Consider the following 22,320-nt stretch of genomic DNA (forward strand, 5'->3'; position numbering starts at 1 on the left):
TACAGTTTCCTCGCAGTCCTCTCTCACAGCCCCTTGCGGTTCCTTTCTTATACCCTCGTAGCTCCTCCCCCTGTACCTCCCAGTCTTATGTGCTTTAACAGGAAAAACCTGTGGTTCTCCAATAGGCGAAACCGTAAAGCGAACTCATGGCAAGCGAACTCATGGCAAGCATATGCAACATGGCACATATTCCGGACGGCTCCGGACAGATCATGGGGAATATAAAGAAATGTATGAGACCTCGAATGTATACAGTCACTTTGGAAATCAATTATTTGACAAGATGGTGGTCTGAGATTCATATTTTTGACCCAGAATTTCACCTCTAAGTCAGAGGAGATGAAGTAGGACCCCTCTTAATGGGTTTGCATATCATTTTTTTCATGACATTGAATTCCTGGAAACAACTTCAGTGTTCTACACCGGGAAGTGAGGCGCTCCATGATAGAATACTACATTACTGAAACCATATATCAATAAAAATAATAGTTGAGGAAAAATGAACACTGCTGAAGATAAATACTGCTCATTTGATAACTCCCATTAAAATATGGCACATGCGGACCTCCCTGGTGGTGCAGGCAGTTGAGTGCTGCACTGTGAAGCTCTCTGTAGGCTTGGCAGTGTGGGTTCGATCCCGGCCAGCCAGTGAGAATCCCACATGGTGAAGCAGACCTTTCCTGTCTTGCCCACTGCTTCCCTCAGCAGTGTATTTCATCAGTCTACCTGTTCTGTTCCCCGCTCTGTCTCTGGTGAATCCTCTCACCCTCCCACACATCTGGCCTGTACCCCGGTTCTTGTATAAAAATAAATAAATCTTTATTAAAAAAATATGGCACATGCAATCAAATTTCAAGTCTAATTTAAAATTTTGAACAAGGGCTAATGGAGCAGCAAGGCCCTAATAGATCCAGATCTCTAGAAAAGAGAGATCTGGGTAGGGGCAGACATCAGAGAAGAAGTGGAGGATACAGTCACTCCTGTAGTGGGGGAGCCAAGCAGAAACCTGGAGGAAATAGGATGGCCTGTCTCTTAGTCAGGTTTTGGGGAAAAAAGAAGCCCCAAACACAAAGCCAGCTCCTGATCCCTGAACTATACGTTGGTGTGCAGGCCAGGGGGAGGGGGGGAGGGAGGGTAGGGGAGGGGGCATTTCTGTCCAGGGGAGACAGGGAACAGTGAGGATGACTGAGCATCACCCACCACAAGGATGCTCCCAGCCTGGTGGTTCATCCAGGGGTAAGTCCTGTAGGTCCCTGTGAAGTTAAAACACATTCAACATTATGTCAGTAGTCGACTCCATTACTTCTATCTTTTGGTTCTTTCTAGACTGTCTTTTCAATGATGGGTGCAGAATTTAGGGAGACACATTTGGCCCATGATATGGAGTTAGGTTTTCAGCACAGAGGCTCTGGGTTACAGGAGCTGGGAACTCCCTGTATTCAATCAAAACCTCATCGAGGAGAACTGTCAAGGGCTGTCCCTCAGGCCAGGGTTCTCTGAAGGAGGTCATCATCACTCAAGGTTATGAGAGGAAAATAGGAAAACCTCATTTTCTACTGAGGGAAATCTTGTGAAAAGTAAGAAATTCTTAATGTTTAGGATGTGGACGACCATTGGCTTCCTCAGTTGGCAAGTATGACCAAGGTCAAGGGTGACAGAAGCACCTTGATGTTTCTTTTGGTCAGCAAGTCACAGTTTTCTAATAGTTTGTTTAAGGGGATTTCCAGGAATTTGATTGCAAAACAACTCAAGGTAGTTGTGATTCACACCAATCCAAAGTCTCCAAACCTCCAAATTAGTAGCTTGCTGGCATCATATTTGCACTTACCCAGAATTCAGATGAGATGTGTGTGTGTGTGTGTGTGTTGGTATAGCAGAGCCACATTTTGGGGGGGAGTGCTTTAATTAACTAAAGTCTCTGAGCACCCACATCTGTGGAAAACTTCAAACCGTCCCTGACTGGCACTGTCTTGGGCAGGAGCTGGAGATCATCAGCACTGGGAGGACTGCTGTCCTTCTAAGCCATAGATGGAGAGTTGTGTTTTCCTGGAGCATAGATGTGATTTAATTCTATTGTTTCTCCAAAGTCATGACAACAATTTCACACCCTTCCGAGGCATGAAGTTCCTGTGTCATACAAGTTTTCTCACCCTCCTGCCCCCTTATCTCTGACAGATTTGTTCCAGGCAGTAAGCCATTATCATTAATCCTCAGGATGGCTGTTAAAGCATTGTAAGTATTCCACCTTAAAGATTCAAATTCCGAGGTTCAAAAGAATTGAGTGATTTTTTTTTTCCCCAAGGTCATAAATATTAGGAGGCATATTTGTATACAGAACTGCCTGGGGCAAAAAGCACACCCTTTCCACATTAACATGCTACTCCCAGAAGCTAGAGGTAACTTTGAAAATACCGGCACACCATTCATTTAGGAAATATTTACTTAGCAGCCACTGTTGTCAAGCACCATGCTGGAGGCTGCTGGTGCAGAAAGAATCATACTAACTCACAGATCTCATCACTAGGGGTTGAGATGACATGACTTTAGTCCAGACGGGTCATGAGGTAGAGCTACAAAGCATAGTGGGAGGACAGCAAGACCTATGGTGCCTCTCTGTGAAGAGACAGCAACTTAGTTCACATATATCCACAAGCAAATTATTTTGAAATTCTAATTCAAATCACCAAAATAAAAAATTGTTATGTAAGCAACATACATTCAAGGATACCTTTTCCTTGTTTTTGTTTTGTTTTAAAATATAAGTCTATGGGTTTCCCAAGTGGCAGAAGGGGTTAAGTCTCAGCACTATTAAGCTATTGGCAGCTACTGCAGCACAAGTTCCATCCCCAGCCAGAAAGCTACCCACATGGTGCAGCAGACCTCTCCTGTCTCTCCCACTGCTCCTCTCAGCAGTGTAATTCACTAGAAACACCTGTTCTGCTCCCCACTCTGTCTCTGGTGAATTTTCTCATCCTCCTGCCCCCTTATCTCTGGCCTACACCCCAGTTCTGTATGCGTAAATAAATAAATCTTTAAAAAATAATAAAATAAAATATAAGCCTATGGTGATAAACCTGGCAAGGGGAAACCTACAGGCCTACCTCAGTTACTGGGAAGACTCTATGCCTGACCTCCTACATGTCTCCTTTGTCCATGTGGACCATGGGCTCATGGGCAGAAGAAGGTCAAGAGAACAAAAAAAGGGGGTAACTCCAAGTGGAGAGGATTAATGGCCAGGCAATCAGCCCTCTACTGGAGAAAATTGTTGAGATTAAAGACACCCAAGTTCTCAAATATAAAAATGTTTATGTCCTTTAAAGAACCATAGTCAAAAAAAAAAAAAAAAGAACCATAGTCACCTATAGGTGTATTTGACTCCATAGTTGGTTTGTGCAGCCTCAACACCAAACAGAAGTTGCAAATAAATTCAAATACACAATGTTCTCCATCTCACCCCATTTCTGATTGTTTTTGCATACATCACTCACTGAATACAGAGTGGCAAACAAAGCATAAGTAAGAAAAGTGTGCTTGAACGTCTCTGTGTACCTCTTCTAATGTGGTGTCTGAAATCCCATAGATTGTCAGGTGCAGATGATGGAGGTTCTGATACAGGTCCTGAAAGAGTCCTCTGAAGCAAGTCCTGTCAGCATCTTTGGAGACAGTATAGGTCAACTCCCTGTCACTGCTGTCTTTGAGAAATGCTTGTGGGGTATAAGACTGTATCAGAGATGTAGCACAGGTCATGCACTTCAGGTCTTGCTCCTCCAGAACAGAATGCTATTAAAAAAAAAAAAAAAAGGAAACAGCAAGGAATACAAGTTCAAAAACTGCAAATCTCTATCAACCGATTTTACATACATCCATTAGCAAGTTATTTTAAATTCCAGAATTGTCATTTAAACAAAGTCTCTAGGATTAAGTCTCTAAGATTAACCTGGCCAGGAAAAATCCACAGGCCCATCTCGTTAATGGGAAGTTGTGTCCTCCAGGAATCTCATGAAGTTTCTCCTTGCCCGGGGAGTGCCCTGAAGAGGACTCTGGCCTGGCAAAAAAGGATTATAGAACACAGGGCTGAGTCTTCTTAAAAGGGAGGCAAGGATTCAACCCAGGAGGAAAGGAGTCACCTCAGGATGGCAAGATGCTCACCTTGAAATAAAGTGCTCAGGGGCCACCAAAGTCAGAAACAGTTAAAGTGGGGAGGCTCAAGCCCACACTCATGAATCCCAACCCCAGAGCCCCCTTTGCCTTCCCCCATGGACACAAGACAATAACTAACACTTAGACCAAGATGGGGTCTCAGGAGTACAAATTTCACATATCAGGTTCTATGCCACTGTTTCTGCATTATGGTCATGTTTCAGTCTCCTAAAGCAAGTGTCACCTTCATGAAAATACTTCTGGAGTATGTTAGGCCTGTCTAACATGACCCAAGTAGAGACAACTGGGTCATGTTACCATCAGGTGCTTCTGCCCTTACCCGTTACCTCAGGCGATCAAAATGTACCTCAGAGTAAGAGATTTATTGTCCTGCTCAGCCATAGTTTATTTTGGCAACTAGACCAGAGCCCACTGAGGCCTCCACATAGCTTACAGCCTCCCTTACCATTCCACCCTTATCTGGGCCCTCCACAGAGCACTCCCTGCAGCTTCACCTCCTCTGACCCAAGAGCACTGTGGTCAGCTCCTCAGCAGCTGCTAGTCCACCCCTCCTAGACCTCACGTGACAGTTTTTGTTTCTTTCATGGGAACATCCTTTCCTCCACATGTACTGCACTCCCCATGCATGTGCAGAAACCATGTACCCTTTTATTATAATTATGTTATTGAAAGGCCCATGCTCCATCCAGAATAAATATTTATTAACTTGACTTTAATATGTAAACTCTCATTCCTTATGCCCCACATATGAAGGGCACTTCTGCATCACTTGATCACCAGATGCCATACTTGTTTTCTGAGTGTCAGCGACTGGCTGTAGGACTCTGTCAGGGAGAAGGGAGGCCCACAGCACCACAGCTGTCCCTACTGGAGGACAGCAACATGGTAACTGAGTGCCTCAGCATCGTCCAGGTGGTGGGTGGTGAAGATGATAGTCTGACATGTGACCAAGAGAAGGGGCTCAGTATTAGCTTGATGAAGGCCCTGAGGAGCAGAGTCCAGTCTGTCCTTCAATGAGAGTTCTGGGAGATAATTTGAAGATCATAACCAGTCTTAAATTGAAAAAAAAAATGGAAATGGGTCCTGGAGAAGCAACAATGATAAGACCACACATGTGAGGCCTGGACAGGCTTTCCTCCAGTCTCCCCAAAATACCCTTTGGGTATTTTGATATGCACTAAGGGTGAAACTGAGGCACAAAATACAAAGTCTGTGTATCTATCCTCCCTTATCTGTGAGTCTCAGAGGCAGCCAAGGGGTGAATAGAGGAGAAATATACAGATAAACCTAGGTAAGGTATCTCTCTCTCCTCTGACACTCCATCCCATTCCTCTTTGGATAATTGACTATATTCTTAAGAAGAAGCTGTATTCTATAGATGTGGCTATTGTGTAAGAAAATCAAACAGGTGCTGTATTACAGCAGGAACATGCCATGGTACATGCAGATATTTAGAATTAGGGGTTCATTCACATCACAGTGGCAGAATATCTGCCACTTACCTGGAGAAGCCCACAGCAGTCAGGGGCCAGTCAGGGAGATGGGCAAAGGGCAGTGAGTGGGTAATGGGGACTTGAACTAGAACCTTCCCAGGAAGAAAGGCTCCATTGAGCTGTAGATATGGTCATTTGCAAAAACAAATATTAAGAGAGTCATGTGTCCACTGTGAATTCTAGTGCCTTATTAAGTTTACTAGCTTTCCTTGGGGGAGAAAAAGGCTCAGATTTACCTTAGATGAGTAGATATCAGGGACTATAAGAGATAATTTTATAAAGTTTATCATCTAAAAAGTAGTCAGCTAGAATCTAAAGTCAGAGTTTAGATTAATTATGCACATATCTGATTGTAATAGCTTCTCAGTGGATGTTAAGGAAACTCAAGACATGATTCCAAACGTCAAAGGATAAGAATTACTTTGTAGGACACTGCTTTACTGTTTCTATCTCTATTCAAAGGGTAAGTTCTATCTCTCCTTATATCCAAAAGTGATACAACCCACATTCACCCTTTTAATTTTAATATTAATATTATTAACTTGTCATGAAGCACTCGTGCCAGATATAGAGCCATGAACTTTCATGCAAGTACATATACTTCTCCCCAAATCCTACAAGACGGTATAACTGTCTCTATTTGAAAATGGGAAAAGTGAATCCCAGAGGAAATGGATATTTTAGAATTTAGATAATACAGGAAGCACAGAATAAGAGTGTGGGTGCAGGGGAGTTTGCTTGTATGTGCTCATTTGTTTTGGTGACTTTCCTCCACGTTAACCTTCCATGAGTGGGCTAAGAGCCCTGGCTTCAGGGTTGATAAATGTGCATTCATGGTGGCACATTGCTAAGCAAGACATACACAAATAAAATTCCAGGCACACTAAGCTCCAAATGCACTGGTGCTCTGATGGAGGAATCTCTTTCTATTCAGGAGGGAACATTTGTTTTTGCCTAGCCTTAGATCTGTTTCACAAAGCTAAGTCACCTGGAGGTTTGGGGCTGTTTCCAGAAACATTTTGATACATGAAAACATATTTTCCTTCTAAAATCACCTATCTAATCTACTTACATTCTATGGATTTTTCACTTCAATCAGTTCTGGGACTATTCCCAAGGAATACTCCAAAGATAAAAATGCTTGCTAAATGACAGAAGATGGTAAGCTCATCTTTAACATATTGCAACAAAATGTAATAAAAGTTGTCTGTTTCTGAGACATATATTGTACCTTGTTTTCGGTTTAAAGTTATCTTCATGCTCACAACTCAAAGCTTCAGCTAACCCTTGAAGACCTCATCTAAGATTAAAAAAATAATAATAAGAGTAGCAGGCTTAGGTACTTAACATGTGCACCAATCCACAAATGCAGAGATGGTGGAATCTATTTTACTTGTCTGTCTCTCATCTCTTTTCATCAGGCCTCAGTCAGGAGGACATAGAAATTCTCTAGTCCAGTTTTAATTAGTTTTATTTTAAAATGCCATCAGTTCTTATAGGTAGTTCTAGTCAATCTTGAACAAAATGTTCACAATTTCTCACTTCTGCTGCTTCTCCTTTTGTCCATAAAGTACTTAGATAGGTGGAGAAAGGGGGACTCTGTGATCTTGTGGCTGTTAATGGAACTCCTGACGCAGGGTGGTCAATATCCTCTTGTCTTTTGATGATGACCAAGACTATCCGGTGATCTCCTTTCCATAGTTTTTGCTGGGACAGGGACTTCACAGGTTCAGTGAACCTGACCTTGAATCCACTGGCCACCAGCTTCTGACCCTCTGCCTTGGCTCCCATTCAGCTGCAAGGGGTCACCTCATGAGAGTGGAGAGCCTCAGCTTCACAAACTTTGGTATTGCTGCACGAGATAAAAAAAAAAAAAAAAAAAAAAAAACTCCATTTTCTGAGAAATTTCCCTCCTAGGCCAATGCCCAGAAAGATCTGCAAAGTCACATCTGCTCACATAATTTTTCTGCTTCCTTTGCTGTCTTCTCCTTCCACACCCCCTTCAACTGGTGAAATGGAAAGGAACAGGATGATTCTTTCACATCCTTTTTCTTAACATCTTCTTTGAACCATCCTTCTCTCTGTCCCCAGCCTTTTGACAAACTAAATGAGAGAGAGGAACATCTCCTCTATTCCAAAGTGTAGATCTCAGACCTCTGACTGCTAAAGAAAGGAAGGACTTCTTTCTATTTTTCTCTTTGCATTTCTCTGTTTGCAAATCTTAATTTCTCCCAAGAAGGTAGAGGTTTCTGGTCAAGTAAGAAGATATTTTACTAAAAAGACCAGAGAGTATATGTTAATGAGTGTTTTATCTTCCTGATGTATTGTCCCCTTGATCATAATGTAGTGTCCATCTATGTCTCATTTTATTTTTTTTAATTTGAAGTCTATTTCATCTGAGATAAGAACAGCTGTTCCTGCCTTCTTTTTTGGTCCATTTGCTTGTAGGATTATTTTCCAACCCTTTACTTTCAGTCTGTGTTTATCTTTTGTGGTTAAATATGTTTCCTGGAGACAGCAGAAGGATGGATTTTGTTTTTTTAATCCAGTGTGCTACTCTGTGTCTTTTTATTGATGAGTTTCTCCAAAGAGGAAATGCAAATGGCCAACAGGCATATGAAAAAAATGTTCAACATCCCTTATGATCAGGGAAATGCAAATTAAAACCACATTGAGATACCACCTTACACCAATAAGAATGGCACATATCAAAAAAAAAAAATGAAAACTGGTCCAACCACATGGAAAGCTGTCTGGAGGTTTCTCAGTCTACTAAAAATGGAGCTACCATACAACCCAACAATTCCACTACTAGGAATCTACCCAAAGAACACAAAAACATTGATTCAAAGATTACATGTACACCTATGTTTATTGCAGCACTGTTTACAATAGGTAAAACCTGGAAACAACCCAAATGCCCAAAAATAGATGACTGGATCAAGAAGATGTGGCATATATACACAACGGAATATTATTCAGCAATCAAAAAAGATGAGCTCATGCCATTTGCAGCAATGTGGATGGAACTAGAAGGAATTATGCTCAGTGAAATAAGCCAGAAGGAAAAAGAAAAATATTGGATGGTTTCACTTATAGCAGAAATATAGGGGAACCAAATAAGACATCAGTGTAAAAAATAATAACAGTACAAAACACAACAAAGCAAAAATGGACAACTATAAATCAGAGACCTACTGCAGGGGAGGAGGAGGGAGAAGGATCAGGGGAGGGAGGGAGGAGCACAGGGGACTGAGGTGATGGTGCATTGGTGAAGGAAACTCTATTGGGACTACATCTGAGGTAGTGGGGGGAAGCAAATATTGTTTAAAAATGAACAATGATGTAAAAAATAAGAATAAATAAATATATATAATAAAATAATAATAAAAATATAAAAAAAGATGAACTTGGATAAATAAAAAAAAGACCAGAGAGAAGTAAAAAAAGGATTTACTAGATCTGACATTAATCCTGCCACCTATATTCATATTTTATATTGCCAAGATACATACTTTTGCATTATCAAGATATTTTCCTATTTCCAATGTTTCTTTCTAAGTTAAAGTGTCTCCATATGAAATAACTATAGCAATGCTCACTACCTGTCAGAATTGCAGAAGAAACAGAAGTTGGAAATTTGTAATTGTATATAAAGGACTCTAAATTACAATTGTATCATAACACAGGTGAGAACAACATAGAACCTCTAAACAAAACTGGAATTCCATGCTGGGCTTTATGTGGCCTTCAGCAAATCACATATCCATTTTTTGTATGCCTTAGTTTTTCATCTGAGAGAATGAAGGATTATTCCAGATAATAGCAAGGATGCCTCTTTGGTGTTTCCACAATGCAGCACCGTATATATGATGAATAAAACTGCCACAAAAATAATGGATATTTTACATTGCTAACACCACTGCTATTATTAATTTAATAGATCAAACACAAAGTAGGTGTTTCCTAGCACTACAGAGATGTTATATAATGAATATATCTCTATACACTGCTGTGAAAATTTCTTTTCCTGAAAAGGTTACTGTATTCTTGTGGAAATAAGACTTGATTTTTTGTTCTTGGCAGCAGTCTTTCTCCTGCATCACAATATTATGGGGAGACAAAATAGAGTGATGTGATCTTCCTGTTTTCTCGATACTTAAGGAAAATATCCCAGATGCCGTGACAGGAGCAAGGATCCACATCACTGGTGGGCTCATCCAGAACCACAGTCCTTGATCTGCCAATAAAAGAAATGCCAATGGAAAACTTCCTTTACATGCCACCAGAGAGGGTATGGGTTGTTTGTTTGTTTCTTTGTTTGTTTGTGCTGGAGTTCTGAAATGAGAAGCGATCTCTCACTCTTTCCCTGAATGTGTTTATGTTTTGCTTCAATTTTTCACTCCAAATATAATAACCTACAATAACCAAATCTTTTATAAACAACACTGCATCAATAAGGTCTAAATACCAATATGTACATGAATCTTGAGCATAGTAAATTTGACCTTGAGGTTCTCATGGGACAGCCAACAGACCAACTGTCATGCCTGGTTATCAGGATTAGTCAAGAATTGTTCTTGAAAAGTAATGTTGTCTTCTCTCTGGAGAAATATTTCTCTTCATTTCACTCATACCTTCTGCCAAGGGACCTCTATTCTCTCATGACCTGAAGAAAAAAAGTAGAGGCCCAGATCCAAAACTCAGCAAAATGTTGTATCTGAGAAATCCCTTGACTCTAGCCCACATACACTAAATTTTTATAAGTTCACCTTCCAAGTTGATTAATTAGGAAGTTTTCATGAAAAACCATAAGCAAAGGATAAATTATTAGAATCCATTAATGTGAAAATAAGCCTTCTTATTATCTCTCAGTCTCAAGGCTTCCAGATTTCAGACACCCAGTACATAAATATCACCCTACATGAAGCTTCTATTGATCTTTCTAAGGATCCACTTTCTTTTTTATAAATAACATTTCTCACTTAACACCACATGGTGATGTCCCTGTTAACTCCACATGATACTAACACCTTTTGTTACTTAATCATTATTAAAGATCTGTTAAGGGAGGTCTTCCAGAATCCTTTGCCTGAGCACTCAAACCAAGTGGATGCCTTCCCTGTTGAGCTGAAGACATGTTTATAAAGACATGATGATACTCAACAAGTAATCAGAGAGAAAGAAGTCAAACAAGAGGAAATTGTAAGGGTTTCACAACTTAAGAACATTTGGGTCCCAGAAAGTTCTGGAATCCTCAGCAAATACTTGGGTGAAATCCAAGGACTTGCTTACCTTATTACTAAATAAATTTTAATATGTGTTTTCTTATTTATATGCATCCCTTCCTGACCTAGAAAGAGCTTAAGCTGTCTTATTAATACTGACTTTTCTCTATTGACCTTATGTTTTCTCTAAGTGGTACAGTAAATTTCCTGCTGGGAAAATTTCAACCTAAATTTATGGCAGTAATGCAAGTCCCTACTTTTGAGGTGCTCCCATTGTTGACAACACCTCAGTTGGAGGAAAAGACAAATTGTTCAACTTCAGCAGGAAACTGTCTTGACCATTCAATCGCAATTAGTGCTATCGCAGACCCATCTAGGTAATTCCAGTGCAAAAAGGGTGGCAAGTGTATTATGTCCAACTTTGTCATATTAACTAGAGATCAATCAGCAGAGAAGAACAAGTCAGTAAGAAAACATATGTCCTTAAACATGCAATATCCAAATTAAATTGTTATATTAAATTCAAAAATCCTCCATTCTCTTGATAGCAACCCCATCTCACACTCACAATCACTATACAACCTGTATCTTGTCACTTTTAATAATTACAACCAGACATCTGATCACTTTTTTTTTCAGTCAATCCCTACTTCCAGCAATCACCCTACAAAATTTAATTTCCCAATTCTACCAATCAAATATTTTTCCCATTGTCTCTTGGAGTTAGATATCCACATGCTCTGTTGGTATTCCTAAGATCTTAAATGAATCAACTGGGCTCTCACAAGCCAGTTCTTCCCCAACCCTTCAGGGCCCTTGCCTCACCATGTACAGCAAAGTGCTTCCAGCAAATACCCCCTCTTGAGTTTGCCTCATTTACTTGCTCTCTATCTAAAACATCCTTCCCTTTAACTCACTTTTACATCTTTTTTTTTCATTTTTTTTTAAATAATAAATTTTATTTTTATAATCCCCCATACAATTGCAAACCCCCCATTCTGACCCCAATCCCTCCCCTCCCAGCCCCCACCCCCCAAAAAGTGTCTCTGGTTCATAGTTCTTTGTTGATTTTGATTTTCACTTTCTTATAGTTATTCATTTTCCTGGTCCTTTATTTAAGTTTTCTAGATTCCTGCTATGAGTGAGACCATCCGGTATTTTTCTTTTTCTTTTTGGCTTATTTCGCTGAACATGATCCCTTCCAGCGCCATCCATGTTGCTGCAAATTGCATGTGTTTATCTTTTTTGAATGCTGAGTAATATTCCATGGTATATACGTGCCACATCTTCTTGATCCAGTCATCTATTTTTGGGCATTTGGGCTGTTTCCAAAGCTTAGCTATTGTAAATAGTGCTGCTATAAACATAGGGGTGCAGGTGTTCTTTGGAATTGATATTTCTGTGTCCTTTGGGTAAATACCTAGGAGTGGAATTGCTGGATCATATGGAAGCTCTATGTTTAGTAGGTCCAGAAATCTCCACACAGCTCTCCATAGTGGTTTGACCAGTTTATACTCCCACCAACAGTGTAGAAGAGTTCCTTTTTCTCCACAACCTCGCCAACATTTGCTATTGCTAGTTTTTTTACTATGTGCCATTCTCACTGGTGTAAGATGGTATCTCATGGTAGTTTTGATTTGCATTTCCCTGATTGCAAGTGATGTTGAACATTTTTTCATAAGTCTGGTGGCCATTTGGATTTCCTCTTCAGAGAAGTTTCTTTTTAGCTCTTCTGCCCATTTTTTGACTGGATTATTTTCTTTGTTATTGCTGAGTCTCATCAGCTCTTTGCAGATTTTTGTGATCAGTCCTTTATCATTAGTGTTGTGTGCAAAAATGTTCTCCCAGGTGGTGGGGTTTCTCTTTGTTTTTGTTATTGTCTCTTTTGCTATGCAGAAGCTCTTTAATTTGATGTAGTCCCAGCTGTTTATCTTTGCCTTCACTATCACTGCTTTGGGTGATGTGTCTGTAAAGATGTCTTTGATGTGCAAATCACGTAGTGTTTCGCCTATATTTCCTTCTATGTATTTTATGGTTTCAGGTCTTATGTCTAGTTCTTTAATCCATTTTGACTTGATTTTTGTGTATGGTGTGAGGTAGTGGTCAAGCTTCATTCTTTTGCATGTAGCGACCCAGTTTTCCCAGCACCATTTATTGAACAAACTTTCTTTGCTCCAATGCATAGTCTTTGCTCCTTTGTCAAAGATTTGTTGACCATAAATCTGTGGGTTTATTTCTGGATTTTCTATTCGATTCCATTGGTCTGTATGTCTGTTCTTGTTCCAATACCATGCAGTTTTGATGATTATGGCTTTGTAGTACAGTTTGAAGTCTGGGAGTGTGATGCCTCCATTTCCTTCTTTTTTTTTTTTTTCAGTAGAGCTTTGGCTATTCAGGGTTTTTTTGTGATTCCATATGAATTTCATCAATAATTGTTCTATTTCTTTAAAGAATGACATTGAAATTTTGATTGGAATAGCATTGAATCTGTATATTGCTTTTGGAAGGATGGACATTTTAATAATGTTTATTCTTCCAATCCATGAGCAGGGGATGTCTTTCCATTTCTTTGTGTCTTCTTCTATTTCTTTTAACAGTGTTTTATAGTTTTCTTTGTATAGGTCCTTTACCTCTTTTGTTAGATTTATTCCCAAATATTTGATTTTTTTTGTTTCAATAATAAAAGGGATGTTTTTTTTGATTTCTTCTTCTTCAGATTTATTGTTTGTGTATAGAAAGGCTACTGACTTTTGCGTGTTAATTTTGTATCCTGCCACTTTACTGAATTGATTGATGAGTTGAATTAGTTTTTCTGTGGAGTTTTTGGGGTTCTCTATGTATATTATCATATCATCTGCAAATAGTGATCGTTTGACTTCTTCTTTTCCTATTTGGATTCCTTGTATGTCTTTCTCTTGTCTTATTGCTCTGGCTAGGACTTCCAGTATTATATTGAAAAGCAGTGGTGAGAGTGGACATCCTTGTCTTATTCCAGATCTTAATGGAATTGCTTTCAGCTTTTCACCATTAAAATGATACTGGCTGTTGGCTTGTCATAGATGGCCTTTATGATGTTAAGGTACGTTCCTTGTATCCCAAGAATTTCAAGGGCTTTTATCATGAATGGGTGTTGCACTTTGTCGAAAGCTTTCTCAGCATCTATTGATATTATCATATGGTTTTTATATTTCTTTTTGTTGATGTGTTGGATAACAATAGATTTTCGGATGTTAAACCATCCTTGTGTCCCTGGAATGCATCCAACTTGGTCGTGGTGAATTATCTTATGGATACATTGTTGGATTCTGATAGCTAAAATTTTATTGAGGATTTTTGCATCAGTGTTCATTAGGGAGATTGGCCTGTAGTTTTGCTTTTTGTGTTGTCCTTATTCAGTTTTGGTATTAGTGTAATATTGGTTTCATAGAACTTGTTTGGTATTGCCCCTTCCTTCTCAATTTTTTGGAAGAGGTTGTGAAGGATTGGCACTAATTCATCTCTGAATGTTTGGTAGAATTCATTTGTAAATCCATCAGGTCCTGGGCTTTTATTTTTGGGGAGGTTTTTGATTACCATTTCAATTTCTCTGCTTGTAATTGGTCTGTTTAGGTGTTCTATTTCTTCTTTATCTAGCTTTGGGTGATTGTAGAGTTGTAGGAATTTGTCCATGTCCTCTAGATTGTTGAACTTGTTTCCATATAACTGTTCATAGTAGTTACTGATTATTCTTTTGATTTCTATGTGTCTGTTGTGATTTCTCCTCTTTCATTGATGATCCTGTTTATTTGTGCTTTCTCCCTTTTTTCCTTTGTGAGCCTGGCTACAGGTTTGTCTATTTTATTGATTTTTTTCAAAGAACCAGCTCTTGGTTTCATTGATCTTTTGGATTGTTTTTTTAGTTTCAATTTCATTTATTTCTGCTTTGGTTTTTATTATTTCTTTTCTTCTACTGGTTTTGGGGTTTTCTTGTTGTTTTTTTCTAGATCTCTGAGCTTCGAGATTAGGTTGTTTCTTTGAGTTCTTTCTTGTTTTTTGATGTGAGTTTCTATTGCTATATATTTTCCTCTTATTACTGCTTTTGCTGCATCCCATATATTTAGGATATTGGTGTCCTCCTTGTCATTCAATTCAAAGAATTTTTTAATTTCTTCTTTGATCTCCTCGTTAGCCCAGTGGTCTTCCAGTAGTGTGGTTTTTAATCTCCATGAGGTAGGATAGTTCCTTGCCTTCTTTTTATGGTTTATTTCTAGTTTGATGCCTTCATGGTCAGAAAAGATGGTTGGTATGATTTCAATCTTGGTGTATCTGTTGATGTTTGTCTTGTGCCCCACTATGTGATCGATCCTGGAGAATGATCCGTGTGTGCTTGAGAAAAATGTGTCCTCCATTTTTGGGGGGTTTAGTGTTCCATAGATGTCTGTTAAGCCCAAATGCTCTAGGTCCTTATTTAGAGCATTAGTTTCTTTACTTATTTTTTGTCTTGTTGATCTATCCATTGTTGATAGTGGTGTGTTGAAGTCTCCCACTACGTATGTGTTTTCTCTAATGTCTGTTTTCAGAGAGTACAACAGTTGTCTGATATATTTTGGTTTGCCTTCGTTTGGTGAGTATATGTTAATGAGTGTTATTTCTTCTTGAAATATTGTCCCCTTGATCATAATGTAATGACCATTGGGGTCTCTTTTTATCTTTTTGAGTTTGAAATCTGTTTTTTCTTATATAAGTATAGCTGTTCCTGCTTTCTTTTTTGGTCCATTTGCTTGTAGGATTGTTTTGCATCCTTTAACTCTGAGTCTATTTTTATTATTTGTAGCTAAATGTGTTTCCTGGAGACAGCAAAAGGTTGGGTTTTGTTTCTTACTCCAGCCTGCGACTCTGTGTCTTTTTATTGAAGAGTTTAGTCCATTTACATTTAGAGTTAATATTGATATGTTAGCATCTGTATTTGCCATTGTGTTTGTCTTTCCTTTGATTTTATTTATTTATTCTTTTAATAACTTTTTTTTTTGGTCTTCTTTTGTTGTTATTCGTCCCTCTGAGGTTCTGGCTTTAGGATTCCTTGTAATATTTTTTGGAGTGGGGGTTTAGTCATAATGAAATTCCGGAGTTTCTGTTTGTCTGGGAAGGTCCTTATTCTTTCTTCATAGAGGAAGGAGAACTGTGCGGGATAGAGTATTCTTGGTTGGCATCTGTTTTCTTGGAGTCTGTTGACTATGTCCCTCCACTCTCTCCTTGCTCGTAGTGTTTCTTCCGAGAATCTGATGTCAGCCTGATTGGCTTTCCTTTGAATGTTATCTGTTTCTTCCCTCTTGTCAGCTTCATTATTTTTTCCTTGTCCTGGATTCTTGGGAGCTTTACTATTATGTGTCTTGCTGTATTTTTCCTTTTGTCGTGGAAGTTTGGTGTTCTTCTTGCTTCTTGTATATCAATTTTCAGCTCCTTCTTCGCATTTGGGAAGTTCTCTTCAATTATCTCCTTGAATATTTTCTCTGTTCCTACATCTCTCTCCTCTCCTTCTGGAATTCCTATAACTCTTATATTTCCTTTCCTCATGGAGTCAGATAGTTCCCGACGTCTTTCTTCGTTCTTCTTCCTTCGTACTTCTCTTTCCTTTTCTGTTTTGGTTCTTTTTATTTCTGTGTCTTCAAGAGTACTTATTCATTCTTCCATTTCATCTATTCTGCTTTCATTGCTTTTCCCAGAGTTCTTTAGTTCCTCCAATAATTCTTTGATCTCCTGCATTTCTTTCACTTCCCTCTTTAGGGACTCAATTTCCTTCTTCTGATCATTGTTTTCCTTTATGACTTCTGTCACTTTTTTAATCATGGCAATTTTAAATTCTCTTTCTGGAAGGCTCAGAAGTTCTTCCAAGTTACTGTCGTTGCAATCTGGGGGGTGGTTTTCTTTTTGTGGTGTGCTTCTTTTCTGAGGAGTTGTTAGGTTGCGTGTGGTTCTTCTACTCCCTACTGTCTGTTTTCTAATTTGTCATATGCATTGGGACACTGTGTTGCTCAGACTGGCTGGCATCTTGGGTGAACTTCTCTGTTCCCCTCTGGCTCCTCCAGGAGCCATCTCTGGCTTCTGGGGGAGCTTTCTGCGGGTTCAGGCAGTCTTTACTGAAGAAATGTCCCTGTTCTAAAATGGCGAAGCGGGACGCAGTCCCTGCGCATCTGGTCTCAGGCACACTCTTCTGCGCGCCCAGTCTGCCCCGGACGTGGGTGCCTTCTCCCTCTGTGGGCTCAGACTGCTGGTCGGAAGGGGCCTGGCGTGGGCTAACTTCTCAGCTGGCCACTGGGTCCTCGAGAAGCCTTCTGCCCTTTTCAAGAAGTCTTTTCTTAAGAAATGTCCCTGTTCTATGGGGTGTTAGTGACTTTTTTTTCTGGTCGCTAGGTGGCGCCAGAGATCTCTCCTATTGTCCTTGGGGGGCTGTTTTTCGACCCCCCCCCCCGTGGGACAGGGAACAGAGCGGGAATTGTAGGGTAAACCTCAACGGCTTTGGGGTGCTGTGTCTGCCTTGTGCCCCACCGTCGTGGAGAACCCATGCCCCGAATTTCGTGCCCCGGGTCTCAGTTCCAAAGCCCTCAGGTCCAGGACACAGGCTGTAACCCAGTTCATTGGTGCGGGAATGGCGCCTTTTGCACCCCGCTCCCGTGCCTGGGCGCCTGGTTCCTGCTCACTCAGTGAGGGACTTTCACCTCAGTGAGGGCCTCCGCGCGTCTCCCCGCAAGCCTAGGTCTCAGGCGCTGGGACCTGGGCAGTTACGATCCCGATCTGCGTTTGCTTTTCAAGTGTGCCAAGCATGCTGCTTTTCTGCGAAAGCTTACTGGCTGGCCCATGGCTGTGTGCAGGTCTCCTCAGATGGTCTTTATTGTTCTCTAATGGCGCCAGAGCCATTCACTCACCGCCGCGGCGAATCCTGCAAGGTTCTCCACAGCTCCTGTTCACGGGGTGTGGTGGCTGAAATAGTTCCTTTCCACTCACACTCCTGCTTGCTGCGTAGTTTGTTCTTGTTGGTCGTTTTAGTTTGTTTTTTTCCTCCTCTCTGTGGGTTGGAGAGTGCCGACTCTGTGGGTGGGGGAGGGGAGCAGGGTTCTGCACTTTCCTCCCTTTGTCCGTTTATCTTCCCTGTCCCACTTCTCACTGGGGCCTGCCGCTTTTCCTCCCTATTAACTTTTTTTAATGGGAGATCTTACTCGCAGCGTCTCCTTGCCGCCATGTTGCTTCTCCCCCCACTTTTACATCTTGACAGTGTCCCATATCTGGATATGTTGTAGGAAAATTTCTGAGAAAAATTGCTACTTCCAATTCCTCTCCTCTTCTCTCTTTAACTAACATAAAAAAGACCTTATTCCCCAGCATGCACTAAATTGCGCTTATCAAGATCACAAATGACTTCCATATTGTAGTGTAAGACAAGCTATCAGGTTTTCTTTGGCCCTTCCACTGCTAGCCTCTTCAGCTGCCACCTGTGGACTTATGCTCCTCTCAGGCTGCAGCATAAATGCCAAGGGCCAAGGGGTGTGGACATGTGGCATGCATGCCTATTATTGTGGATACCTGGGCCCAGAGAATATAGACATGCACATATGTAAGTGCACACACCTGTGCTAGGAGACAATGGCTAAAGGGGCAGCTTTACTACAAGACTGCAAGCCTACAAGAGGATATGAGACTAAGAGAGAGAATGCCAGAGAGAGAATGCCAGAGCCTAAGAGACAGAGGAAACTGCTGCTCATCAGAAAAGAATAACTCTGGAACTATAAGGTGCCCTTCTCAGGGGAGGAGTGAATGGAACATCCCTTTGATTGTAGTATCAGCTTTTACATTCATGTGCCTCATCCTTCTCATTGGTGTGCTAGATTCCTGGAGGCTTTGAGAACTGACTGCAAACCTACTTGGCCTGAGATTATTGCACATCACACATACTATATCCAAAAGTCATTTCTAACTTCTCATTTTACTTGACCACAAAAACATCTGATGCATTTGAACACCTTTTCCTCTTTAACGGACTTGTCTCCTGCTTTCAGTGGTGTCTCCTTTCCATCCCTTGACTGGTCACTCCACATTGCTCCATTCTCTTTTCTTCACATTGGAGTATCCAGGGATAAATACTTTGTCCTTTTCTCTTGTCTGCCTGAACTCCTGCCCTTGATGATCTCCCTTCAGTCAAACAAATTGGTTTCCAACTTGAGTTCCATGGTATACACCAGTACTCTAAGAGCAAATTTTAACTATATAACATCATTGATTTTAAAAGCTAGCAAAGCACTTTTTTATTTATTTATCTTCTATAGACCAAAAATAAAGACAAAACAGCAATTACCTGACTCTTGGCAAATATTTACTCTAAATATTCTACCAGGGATACTATCTCCCTTGAACATGCATTCTAACTGAGCTTACATTTTCATTAAGTTGTGTGTTAATGAAACCAAGTAAATCTCCTAGAGTCTAATTCAGATAGTGTTGGATCTAAATCGGACATTTTCAGTTTTATCTACCTCTAATTGAGAACTGCTGTCCTAAAACATGATCTCGTTGTGATTGTTTTTCTGAAAATTGGCTTGGTTGCTAGGTAACATGCAGGGAAGCTGCTGTAGCATAGATGTAGGATTAGAAAGTTCAGATGAGGAAAGGAAGTGACATTTTTGAACACCCAAACTAAAGTATGAATATCAGTATATGGGAAATGAGAAAACATGGTAGAGCTTTTAGCAAGAAAATAACACCATTTTAGCCATTCCATTCAAGGAACATATGTATACTAAAATGAAAGAAACATTTGTACAGAGGGACTTGTACATCAATGACACCCAGCAGTGACATTTAGCCAGGCTTCTCAGAAAGTGTTCTCACATAAGATGCTTATGGCAGTGAGGTCACAGCGCACAAGCAGGAGAAGCATGAAAGCAGTCAAGCCAGAGTGGAAATAGCACAGAAGCACACACCCTTTAACATGATGAAACCCACAAAGGAGAATTGGGGGAACCACACATGGCAATTTCTCCTTAAGGAGAACAGGAAACATGTTTTAGACTGAAGTTCCTGTCTCTCACCACTCAGGACTTATATTGACATCATGAATTACATTGGGTATGGAGCCTGAAGGAGGAAGGATCTCGGCAGTGCACAAGTACAAGCCATCTCTCCTTCCCCAGAAGCTGGCCACTCTCAGACTGCTAACTCAATGATTGAAAATATAAGTCTCATCATTTATGGACACTATCAAAGGCAAAAAAAAAAATCAAACCTCAGTGTCACATGTGTGATGAGTAAAAGTATGTCAACTCTCTAAGTACCTACTACAAACATTCTTAAAAATAGACAAATAAATATAATAAATGGAACTTGAAACCTGATGGCATCATGAAGAAAGAACAAGTCTCCAGAATCCAGTCACAAAGACATGAGACAGAGTAAAGTTGCTATCACAAAGAAAAACAAATAGATAGAATAAAATGTTGTAATACAAGACAAAATGATAGACGATAACTCAGGAAATTCAATCAAAGAGATACAACAAAATTTAAAAATAACAAATGAATAATATTTGAAATCAAATTAATGAAAATATCTTAGAAATTCAATCTTTAAATAAGAAAATAATGGAGATTTGGGATGTAAAGAGCTCAACAAATGAAATCAAAAACTCTAGAGAAAGCTATAGAAGCAAAATAGAACAAATGGAGGGTCAAAATAGTGACCTTAAACATGACCTAAAACAAAAGCAAAAACAGGTAACTTACAGAATTATTCCCATCAGGCCATATTAGACTTCTCAGCAGAAACTCTCTAGGTACACAAAAAAATGGGATGACATATTCAAAATACTTCAAGATAAAAACTTCTAAACAAAATATACTATATCCTGCAAGACTCTCTTTCAGATGTGAAGGGAAAATAAAAGCCTTCACAGGCAATCAAAAGCTGAAAGAGATTGTACTAGCCCTCTCCACAAAAAGTGTTGAAAATTGATTTCCTACTTAAATTGAAAAGAAAACAACCCTCAAAATTAAACAAAGATATAGATAGCACCAGAAAACTCTAGACAAAATGGAAATAACAAGTGCTTGTATATGAATAATCACCTTTTTTTTTTTAATTTTTTTTTTTTTTTATAGAGGCATGTTTTCTTTCTTTCTTTATTTGTTTGTTTTGTTTATACATGCACTGGGTACAGTCAGAAGCGCGGGAGGGTGAGAGAATTCACCAGAGCCAGAGCGGGGAGCAGAGCAGGCAGAAGGACCGAGGTACACTGCTGAGGGGAGCAGCGGGCGGCAGGAGAGGTCTGCGCACCATGTGGGACCCTCCTCCCGTGGCCGGGAAGCAGCCGGGGATCGAACCGGCGCCGCAGAGGCCGCGGGCAGCTTCGCAACCCAGCGCTCAACTGCTGCGCCACCCGGGAGGCCCATGAATAATCACCTTAATGTAAATGGATTGAATTCAACAATAATAAGGCATAGAGAGTCTAGTTGGGTCAGAAAACCAAACCAAACTTTCTGTTCAGAGTTTGGATGGTCAGATTGGATTCGGAAGAGTTGTTCTTTCTTCATGATGCCATGAGGTTTCAAGTTCTCATTTATTATATTTATTTGTCTATTTTTAAGAATATTTGTGGTAGGTACTTAGAGACTTGACATACTTTTACTCATCGCACATGTGACACTGTGTTCAGAGATCTATCTGAACTTCAAAAATAAGCATAGACTCAAAGAAAAATGTTGGAAAGTAATCCCAAAATTAAATGGGACTCTTAAAAGACAGGGATAGTCAATTTTATCAGATAAAATGGAATTCCAACTAAAAAAAGGTAATAAAAGAAATAGTGATGGACATTACATAATGACTAAGAGATCAGTACATCAGTAGGACATAACATTCATTAATATAAATGCACGAAATGAAGGAAAATCAAAATGTATAAAAAATACTAAAAGAAATCTAAAAACAGGCATTGATAGAAAAGCAATAATAGTAGAGTACTTCAACTTATCTAAATTGACAGATCAAGCAGACAGAAATTCAACAAGGAAAAGCAGCAAACATGGAAAATTAAACAGATGGATTTAATTGAAAGTTTTAGGACAACCCACCTCCCCCAAAAGTTGAATACACATTTTTCTCAAGTGCACATGGAAAATTCTCCATATAGGTGACTATTGGATCACAAAACAAGTATCAATATTTTCAGGAATATTAAAGTCACATCAAGTTTCTTCTCCAAATACAATGGTACCACTAGAAAACAACCACAAAACATAAATGGGAGGAAAAAACTAAAATAAAGAGCATGTTACTGAACAACTATTGGGTTAATGATGATATCAAAGGAGAATTTACATTATACCTAGAGAAAAGCAGAAATAAAGACTGGAGCTACAAAAACCTGTGGAAGGTAGGGAGAGCAGTTCTAAGAAAGAGAAAAGACTACTCTG

This window comes from Talpa europaea (genome assembly GCF_964194135.1).
Source record: "Talpa europaea genome assembly, chromosome: 11".
NCBI lineage: Eukaryota > Metazoa > Chordata > Mammalia > Eulipotyphla > Talpidae > Talpa > Talpa europaea.